At 38.2% G+C, this 9,404-nt stretch overlaps 1 protein-coding gene across 2 annotated transcripts in view; it reads right to left on the reverse strand.

Annotated features, from left to right (window-relative positions):
- The window catches only part of LOC131431165 (serine-rich adhesin for platelets), a 242,193-nt gene extending 233,367 nt beyond the window's left edge, over positions 1-8,826 (reverse strand). For both annotated transcript variants that reach the window (XM_058596719.1, XM_058596718.1), the window contains exon 1: positions 7,911-8,826. The gene's annotated coding sequence lies outside the window, so the exon portion shown is untranslated. The remainder of the gene's footprint in view (positions 1-7,910) is intronic.
- Positions 8,827-9,404: the final 578 nt, after the last annotated feature.

The raw sequence follows: 9,404 nt of genomic DNA on the forward strand, positions 1-9,404 counted from the left end.
CGTTTGGCCGAAAGCGGTCAATTTCCGAACATTGTATTTTCTGACGAGAAAATTGTTCCAATTGAGCAATTCGTAAACTCTCAAAACGATAGGGTTTACTTGACCGACCGTTCATACGAGAATTTGAGTCATCGATTGGCCACCAGGAGGCAGCACCCGCAACAGATAATGGTTTGGGCCGCTGTAACCGCAGATGGGCGCTTTCCAATCGTTTTCATCGAGCCTGGCGTCAAGGTAAATGCGACATATTATCGGGAAAGTATTCTGGAGGTTGCTTTGAAGCCGTGGGCAGACAAACATTTCGGTGGCAGACCATGGACGTCTCAGCAGGACTCGGCACCGTCTCACAAAGCTCGAGTGAAGCAAGAATGGCTGAAAAACAACGTTCCGAACTTCATCACGTCCACACAATGGCTCTCGAATTCACCAGATGCGAATCCAATGGATTATTCTCTTTGGGCCATTTTGGAGAGCATAGTCTGAACTAAAAGATACACCAGTCTCGAGGCGCTGAAAAAAGTTATTGTCCGCGAGTGGGCCAAAATACCTGCAAGTCACATTCGGCCAAACAAAGCAACTCCTTCGCTCTCTCAGAGCATCAAGTCAAGGCAAAAGGTGGTCATATCTGAATTTTGTATTAGTTTTACACATTTTGTACTTTGAATTAAGTAAAAGTAATTTTCCAAACTGAATTTATGGCCTTTTTAATTGGTTACACTTCGAGTGCCGGACCCTGTAATGTCGAAACTGCAAATCGGATCGAATTTGAATCTAGAAGTGTGATAATCGATTAAACATGCCATGATATGTAAATTCCACTTTAGAGTTTACGGTAATGTAAGGTACTTCCAGAGCCGGTTTTCAGGAACCAGCATAACCCAAACCGATTCGTATGGCCATATGACGAATAAATTACATCAGTTTTGAGTCCAACTTTGAAGCTTTTCGGGATTGTCATCTTCTATATCGGTTTGAATTTTAAAAATTCATCATCATGTAATTCGAGAACCGGAAGTCATAATTGGATAAAATTAATTAATTTTTGTATGTATGTATAAAATTAATTAATTTTGTATATAAGTTTATTTTAATTTGAATTTTTGTTTCTAAAATTTGATTAGGCTTATTTTGAGAAAACGATTGAGCTTTGAGAAACGATTTTATACTGGAACCGGAATTCTAAAATCGGTATGGCCGAAGTCAGATAAATTCACCTGAGTAGCTGTATAGTTTACATTTGTTTCAAAATATTTGAAAATCAGTGAAGACATCTTTGAGAAATCATAGCACGAATTAAATTTGTAGGTGCCTTCTGAATCGACAACTAAATACCACTAAAACTGAAAAAAGTTAATTTTTTTATCGACTATCCAAATCTGCTAACCCGATAAACCTGATTAATTTATGTGATATCTTCGTTAAAAATGGACGGATTTTAACAATCTATGGCTTGTTGGATAGCTATTACCGTGCGGAATCTAAGTCTGAAAACATATTCTGTTTTCAAGGTCAATTGTGACAGATACTGTCAAAAAACTGAAAATTTTGACATAAAACTTCGTATAACTCAAAAAGTAAACATCCGATCTCAAAACCATTCAATTGGTCGAAGATCCAGGCAGTTCGGTGGGTTGATGTCCTTTTCCACGAATTGTACATTATTTTTTGACAACCACTGTAGAACGGAGTTGGCGTAGTGGGCTGAAGCCAAATCCGGCCAGAAGAGAGGTGGAGCCTTATGCTTTCTGTACAGTGGCAGCATTCTCTTCTTCAAACATTCTTTCTCGTACACCTTGGTGTTAATTGTGCCCTGCGTGAAGAAAATCGACGACTGCATACCACAGGTACAAATTGCTTGCCAGACCAACACCTTCTGCCCAAACTTTTCCATCGCCACCGTGGTGTCAGCGTCGTCCAGGTCCTGGTACACCGATTTCGTATAATATTGCGGTCCGGGCAGCGCTCGAGAGTCATCCTTGGCGTAGGTTTCGTCGTCGATAAGGATGCATCCGTCTTTATTCTGAAGAATCCGGTTATACAGTTTTCGCGCTCTTGTTTTGGCCTGAACTTGCTGTACCAGGGACTTTTTCGGCACCTTCTGTTTCTTGTACGTTTTAAGGGAGTTCCGAACTTTGATCCGTTGAATCATCCCGATGCTGGTGATGAACTGCTTGACCAAATCCCGCGTCGACGCCGATAGGTGTTCCCTGATGTATTCAAACACTTTTAAGTCCTGGCCGGGCTGGGACCCGTTTTCCTACCGGATCGGTGCAAATCCTTCATGGAAAGGGTCTTACCGAACTTCTCGATAATATTTTTGACACTGGTGTGGTGCACTTTCACCCGTTTTGCAATTTCGTTGTACACCACTTTCTGAGCACCAAGTGTGCAGAATTTTCTTTCGCGTTTCCGGATCAATTCGACTTATCATTGAAACGATAAACCGTACCGAAATCAATCGATTGCGCAGCTGTTATTGACATGTAAACAAACATGTCCAGGGTTGCCAGGTCATTTTTTCAAAAATCTGTGATCAAACCCAAAACCTGTCTCTGAAAATCGGTGATAGTTTTCCGTACCACAATAGCAGTTCAAAATCAATTTGGTGAGCAAAAAAAAAGGTCACACTACCCATTTTCCGTACCATTATAGCAGATCGAATTCAATTAAGTGAGCAAAACAAAAAACAAAGGTCTCACTACCACCACGCTCTGTACCTTTTTCCTCAACTGCTCTGTACTTTTTCGAGCTAAACTGTGCTCGATTTCCAAAATCTGTGATTTATTTAAGAATCTGTGAAAATCTGTGATCATTTTCAGAAATCTGTGAAAATCTGTGTCATTTTAAAAATCTGTGCAGAAAATTCAAAATCTTTGAAACACAGATTAATCTGTGAACCTGACATCCCTGAACATGTCACCGCAAAACACGCTGCAAAAAATTAAGCCATTTCAGAGTAATAACTGTTTGAATGTTGCTAACTACTTATCAATACAATCCTTAATTAAAATTACGAATCTAATGTGCTTTCGTACAACATCATTTCAAGTTGTACATGTTTTGAAAATAGCGAAATCAATCTCACGATTTTCGGTTCAAACATTGTTTCCACTCAAAGTTATCCTCAACTCTGTCCCCTTATCTACCGTTGTCAAGGAGAGCAACAAATAAACAACCATTTCCAGTATCGCAATCCTTCTAGAACGGCTCGTCCAGAGGAAAGCATCAGAATAAAAATATATGGAAATATGAGTGTGTTCGGGATAGTGAGTACATACAGGACTCATTAGTTTAATCAGTTGGTGAATTGCTGGTAGTTCCGATTTAACATATTTTTTGACGGACTACTTCGGTGTCAAAAATTAAAGTTGTGAAATATTCACGCCAATTTGTAATTTCAAAATTGGTTGATAAATCTTTTCAGCGCAAATCGCCAATTTGTCATCAAGCCGTCTCGTGCAATGCGACAATAATTTTTTTTTGTGCATATACTGGAAGTGCCACTTGACTGCTCTCTGGTTGTGGTCGCCTTTCTACTCGAACACGATGAGTTTGTAGACGAGTGCATGAGATAAGTGATAGTGCATGATAAATTAACTCTTTTTCGATAGGTGGTTTGAATAATTTTAATGTTTACATTTTATTTTTGCGACTGCATTTCTCTCTGAATACTAGTGCTATTACTGTATAGAAAAGTATGATTTTACCAATACTTTTACATTTTTAGATGGCTTCTATTCTTCGTCACCTTGAGAGGCGGGTAGGGTCAAACACTTTTGAAAAATCATTATTTTTTTCTTGTTATTTTCTTAAAGTAAAACATTTCTAGAATATTCAGTTAAGTTATGGGCCTTTATCTATGCTTATCTCATACTGCGAAGAAATAAAAGCTCGGCGCACAGGCCTAAGATTTCTGCTTCGATTGACTTAACATTTTGACAAAACATTTTTGAAATGTTGAATTATAACAAAATACAAAACTAAAAATATGATTTTTTTTTAAATGTTAGACTCTATGGGCTCCCCAGAGTAAAAAATTGTTTCGTTCGATTTTATAGACAAAATACTTTATTCGCGTTTTTCTCGAAGGCAGGTTTTGAACACACTTTCTACATGTAAAATACCAGACCCCAACCTTTTTTCTTTTCGTTGTTTGTTACTTTGAGGAGGTTTTACAGTTACAAAATGGCGGATTTTTTTTGTTAAAAATTGCTTTGATTTGTTGACTTCTGATTAGTCTGCGCTGAGATACAAATATTTTTTAATCATAATTTTTAAGAAGCGTTCTCCAAAATAACTCTTCACTAACTCTTTCCCAATATTCTTCCACTAAAAAATTACAAAATGTTGTTCGAATGATGTTTTGTATTACGCAAAACGTTTGAGTTTTTTTTTTGTTAAATGATAGTTCTGGAAAAAAATCGCAAAGATCGTGTTTTTCATCGTTCAGACCTTAACATAATTTATGCAGAAACTGAATAAATGATAAAAAACGAGCAAAGTGGAATCTATGCTTTGCAAATGCATCATTTGAATTCATTGATTAACGCAAGAAAACTGGACACATCATAAAGGTATGACGAACTTTGGGTATGAAAGACTAGTCTTCAGAAGGTGAGATAACTAAGTGCTCACAAGTTCCTATCTCATGCCTCCCCGTGTGTCTGTGATGACATTTGGTCAATAGAGCGGCGTCGACTGGGTCTACTGATGCTAACATTAAAAAACAGTTGAACCAAATGCACGATACGTGCATCCTGAACCGACTTAGAACATGAAAATTGTAATAACGTAAATGACGACTCTCGCATACAAGTGCCATAGGATAGGAGCTTACCACAAATGTCACAGGACCAATGTTACTAGGGTGAGAAAATAATCAGAATTTATTGCTCGTGTATAGCCGATCGTAATTAAAAGATTCTGGCGTGAAGCCGTTATCAGTGTAGTTTTACCCGACAAAAAACAGATTTGAAAAATCGAAATGATTGTAATTGCGAAAGTTAACATTTGTAGAGGCTGAGATCGAACCTGCTAACTATTTCCAGATCTTGGTCTACGTGGTTTATAAACGGTCCCTAATGGGCAAAAATAACTGTTTGGGTATACATAATAATTCTTCAATGTTCTATTCTTATTGTTGGTGTTCTATGCAGGAGCGTCTATAGAATAATTATTCAGAAATGTGCAATGTCATACTATGTTCCAAGAATGTAACTGTCTGATTCAGAAAACTGACGGTTTGGAAGATTTCGAAACGGTAAAGAATGTAACATTGAATGCGAATTCGAGTATTGGTAAGATTGGAAAATATTAATTATTCATACATAACTGAAGAACATAAACTAAATACGCGTCGACTCCTTGCCAATTGCAAGAGATCGAAAGTCTTGCTGTAATGTCTGAAACCATTTGATGCTAACATTTCATTTAGGCGGGGCTGGTCGATTGAACATTGACCTCGGAATATGATTTGCTCTGTATACGAAATGGATCATCGGAATTAGATTCGATTCAAGACCTCCCTGAGTCCTGAACTGAAGTTATTTGCATGTATAATCAAAACCCATGGAAACATTTTTTTTTTGTAAATCGTTGCCAGACCACATAGACTTTTAATATGACTACGAACTACTTCCAGTTGAAGATTTCTGTGATGCTTTAAAACGGAAAGTATGTGTCAACAATTTTCTACTAAAATCAATTAACAATCGCTGATTAATAAAATCAAGAAAGAGAAGAAAAAAATTTCATCAACAATTTTGACTATAATGAGAAAAGTTTGTACATTTCTGCTCATTTAACGCATTATATTTTCCAGAATAAATAGATGCTCTACTGAAAAAATACCGTTTGCATTGTGTCCAAATTATATTCCACATACGTTGAGCAAAATAGAAGGTGTAAAATTGTAAGAGCAAATTCAGCTGCAAGATTCATATGGGTGGTCTATAATGTAAATGAAACTGAAACAAACGTATCCCCAGCAATCCGTTTTAGTTTTATTTATTCGACCAGTTCTACTGTCAAATTTAAAACTGGTATACATTGCCGTTCTATTTTTTCTATATTTGAAACACAGATAAAACGCTGTTGGGGCTGCCAGTTTATTTTGTTATAATTTCTAGATTTAAATTTCAAAACTAACATAAATTATGCATCTAGAACTAGAACACTCCTGAATATGCCCTAAAGCTCACCAAATTAATAAATAGTTAGAAAGAGAAAGCATTCTAGCAAATTTAAATTTCAATAAACGCTGAACTCACTATGCATCGCGTTGGCGTCTTCTGTTTTTTTTTTTTGTTTTATCACGACAAGGGGTTACTTTTATTGCCACCAGAAAAAAGAAAAGTATGATGACATTTTCAACATCCATATACTAAATGTGATACAGAAACACAGCTCTTTTGATAGTCACCCTGATGGTAGAAAATCAATCTCCGTCGTCTGGCATAAATTGAGACAGTCGCTCTCAGCTTCGGTTAACAAAGCATTTCACTTGCATACCGCTGTCGTAAAGAAGCAAGAAAATGATTTTGTCTTGGGATGCTTTCTGGAAACAAAAAAAACACGCCCGTTCCAACAATCGATTTCTTCGAAACATTTAGAAAAACATCAACTGTGATATATGCGTGACCCAAATTGGACTTTAATGCGTAGAAGCAACTTTTTAGTGCGTATCTTCTATTGTTTATAGCACAGCATTTCCTGTGGTATTTTTTATAACTTCTAAAATCCTAGTAAATGGGAATGTGCAACTCAACCATAAGCAAAGAAAGTTTGCGCAGTCTGTCGCAATATAATATCATGCGACTGATTTTTCTCCAAGTTGCAAATGTTACTGGTTGGATACGGGGAGAAGCCAGATGTAGCTCTATTAGTTCCCCCTTCACTTCTACCGGATTATACTGGGGAGAATCCTAGTAATCAATATTCAAATATAACTCAACCACATTCAGGCAACATCTGTAGCTTGAAACAAGTTCATCTCGACAGACAACTTTGATTTCTAATATGAAACAAGCAATATTAAATGTAACTGTTTTTAGACGGAAAAACTATGGAGATCCACGGTCTTTTAATTTTCCGAACTAAGGCAATATCTGAGTTTTGCTGCAGCAATCGCTGATGGAATGAAATTCTCCGAAGCCAGTGTTATAGTAAGTATCAAATCGTCTGTACAATCCTACTGCTACCAGCTCAACCACTTACTGCCGTGCCGAACAATGCCGTTGTGTTTTTCATCAACAGGCTGGCATTCACATGAAACATTCAAACAATCATATATTTTTCGTGCAATCATGCCACTATTAAAAAGCTTCCAAGGATGTTGAATCCATGCTGGGCAGTGGGTTGGTGGCGGCAGCGGAAACAGCAGCGTAAAAAGCTACAGGTACGAACGAAAATTCACTGGCTGGCCTGTGCCGTTCTGCACGACGATTTTCACCACACCACGCACACTATTTGCGCTTTTGCTCCGAGTCTACGAGAATCTCCCACGCTGTCGTAATCAGACTGTCCTTATCGCTCACCCGCTCCCGTCCCGTTCGATCGCCTTGCTCTTGTACGAACAAAAAGCCACCCACCGCCCACTTTTCTCATGCGAAAATATGCTTCAGGCAAATGTTCCGCTGTTTTTTATACTTCAACTCGAATGGTACTGTCTCTTTTCTCGTTACAAATTTTCGTTGCTTTTTGTCGGGTGAACTACAAGCCTAACAAATGCAACAGTTAGAGTATAGATCATTTGACTGTTTTTTTGTGTTGTTGTTGTTTTCGAATAAGTTCATTACTTCATAAAGTTCAGTAAAGTTTGAATATGAAAAGAGTCTATTCGGGTGAAACGTTTAGAATAAACACATTTTTTTTTCGTTTGAAATGGAATATTGAATATGAAAAATATTGACCTGAATTGTGTACTCCAACTATGGATTGCAAATTTAAATCGATTTTTAACGATTAGTTGAATTCTGCTCAAAATCACTTTTCAATTCACTGTACACGTTATCATTTGAAGAAAAAAAACTTGTTTCTTAATAATCAATACTGTTCACCATGTTCGGATTCAATTCACAGGGTTTCGATCATTTCATTTATCTTTTTTTCTTCTTCGATTATCACCCACATTTCACAACATTTGGAAACGATTTTCACTAGCTTTCGCACACCATCGATACCAATCACCAGATAGAACTCGCTAATTATTCGATGAAATCGAAACCAAAGTTTTACCGGAAAACAGCACATTTACCTCCAACTACATACACAACCGGCCACACGCTGTTCACTTGGCCGGGAAAATTCCTATTGACTGCTATTCGTGGTACGAAAAATTTGTTCCAAATTTGTTTCCCAACCAACGAACACGAAACCAGCAAACTCAATTTGAGCCAATGTGCGTTAATCGATTAAATTCGCTTCTTGCAGGGAGGAGCATCCACCTTTTTCTTTCCCACTGCGGCTAAGCTCTACCATCAGTCCATCACCGACCGCGCGCTGCTCTCGTGTAATTAATTATCCATACAAATTTCGAAGGAAAAAAACATCAATACCGGAATCTGAACTGCCAATCTGGTGTGTCTGTAAATCCTGAATTCAACAAATCTCCACACAAGACACACACAACACAGCACTTGGCAGGGGTAGCGGTTGATCTGACCGCCCACAAAAACGCACCTATTTGGCCAGTGGCTGCTTCATTGCACGTATGTATACTTTATGCCTCCCCCCCGCGTGTCACCAATTGAAACATTTTGAATATTTAATGTATGTGCTATATGGTGTGAAATTACGGAAAACGTAAACTGATGATGCGCTTCGTACAAAAATTCTAAAGAAACTGAGGTCGCTGCCGAACAGCCGAACGTTTGGACCTGGCCACCAGCAGAATCAACAGACGGTCAGGCGGTGAGTCTGCGCACCGTGATCCAGGCAGTCTGCACTCTCAACAGGTGCTCTCCCGATCTCCGGTGTTCCATTGTTGTTGCTATTGTTGATAATTTTTATTCGTGGATAGTAACAAACAGTCGGAGATCAGTCGCAGCTATCTCGCGGCAAAAGGGTGGTGAATTTGTAGGGCGCATTCTGGAGAGCGGACTTTTCACAGCGGAAATATAGGTTAAAAGATTTGCTGACCTTCACACGTGGTTTTTTACCTTAACCGGAGAATCCTGCAAAACAGGTCGTCTAGGGATTTTGGCGCCCGGTCGTAAAATACACGCCCTAACGATCGATAGTACGTTGAGTAGAGTTCGTGACGTATTAAACGCACATCCGAATAACGGTAATAAAGTCCACAACAAATCTACTCACATCCGTTGGGAACTTAATGCTGATTGAGCATCAGTGCGGATTCACGATGGAACTGATCGAAAACGGGTTTGAATAATTTGGTAATATAA

The sequence above is a fragment of the Malaya genurostris genome, chromosome 2 (genome assembly GCF_030247185.1).
Source record: "Malaya genurostris strain Urasoe2022 chromosome 2, Malgen_1.1, whole genome shotgun sequence".
In the NCBI taxonomy this organism is placed as follows: domain Eukaryota; kingdom Metazoa; phylum Arthropoda; class Insecta; order Diptera; family Culicidae; genus Malaya; species Malaya genurostris.